Below are 1,132 nucleotides of genomic sequence, written 5' to 3' on the forward strand. Positions count from 1 at the left end.
TCTAAAAGAAAAAGGTATCAGGAAGGAAAAAAAAAAAGTTAACAAAAGAGGAGCTCAGGAGGCTAGGGCAGGAATGATCCCGAGGTCAAAGCCAGCCTCAGCAAAAGCAAGGCACTAAGCAACTCAGTGAGAGCCTGTCTCCAAATAAAATACAAATAGGCTGGGATGTGGTTCAGTAGTCAAGTACCCCCAAGTTCAATCCCCAGTACCCCCTCAAAGAAAAAAAGTTCAAGAAGGTGGCTTTGGATGGCGTGAAGCGGCCATCTTCAGTAAAAGCAGACAGTGTGCAGGAAAGCCTTGCCAGTCTTCTCGAAAGCTTGCAGCAGGCCATTGATGTCATTCTCCATGTCACTCAAGTGCAGGATACACTGGCAGATCTCACAGATAATGAGCGCTCCCCGGGTGGCCTCTCTATGGTTGTCCATGATGTCCACGTTGATTATGTTCACTGGCTGGCAGGTTACCTGTTCTCTGGAATTAAGAACTTCCACCACCTGGTCATAGACTAGCTCTTTACATGTGAAGATCAAATCAAACTCATCTTCACAGTCCTGGAACCTTTCTGGCCAGAGCTTGATTCTCCTATTTCTGTCTAACATATATAAAATGCCATTCTGTGCATAGAAGTTTTCATCCTTCCTAAGAAGATCGTGGAACATCTCATCATATGTGGTTCTGAAATCATAAACATTTTGCTTGCCAGGTGCTGGTCCTGGAAGCCTCACGTGAGCTCCTGTTCCAAAGGACCTGACATTGAATCCTGAGTAGGCGGTGCGCCACCATGCTCCGGTTCAGGTTATTGGAGCACAGGACAGCCACCCGCAGACGTGACCAACGCAGATCCATCGCTATCCTGTACTTCCACCCACCTGCTTCAGCCAAAGCAAAATGGAAAGCAGCTAATCCCAGGCAGGGATGCGAAACACCTTTATCCGCTCCTCAGATCCCGGGAATCCAGTTTCAGAGGTGTTATCTGTAGAAGGCTGGCTCTATTCATCTGGGCTTCAGATTAGGAGGAATATCATCGTGGAAGAGCTCTTTCTACCACTTTTAAAGTAACCAGGATTCAATCATAGGGGCTCTGCGCTAATAATCTTATCATAATCACTTCCCAAAGACCCTACCTCTTAAC

The 1,132-nt window shown here is 46.7% G+C and overlaps 1 pseudogene; it reads right to left on the reverse strand.

Moving 5' to 3' along the window:
• Positions 1–266: 266 nt before the first annotated feature.
• On the reverse strand, positions 267–846 carry LOC124110028 (RNA polymerase II subunit A C-terminal domain phosphatase SSU72-like; annotated as a pseudogene).
• Positions 847–1,132: the final 286 nt, after the last annotated feature.

This window comes from Marmota monax, unplaced genomic scaffold (genome assembly GCF_021218885.2).
Source record: "Marmota monax isolate L192 unplaced genomic scaffold, Marmota_monax_Labrador192_F-V1.1 WCK01_AAM20220418_F8-fsc00054, whole genome shotgun sequence".
Taxonomy (NCBI): Eukaryota; Metazoa; Chordata; class Mammalia; order Rodentia; family Sciuridae; genus Marmota; species Marmota monax.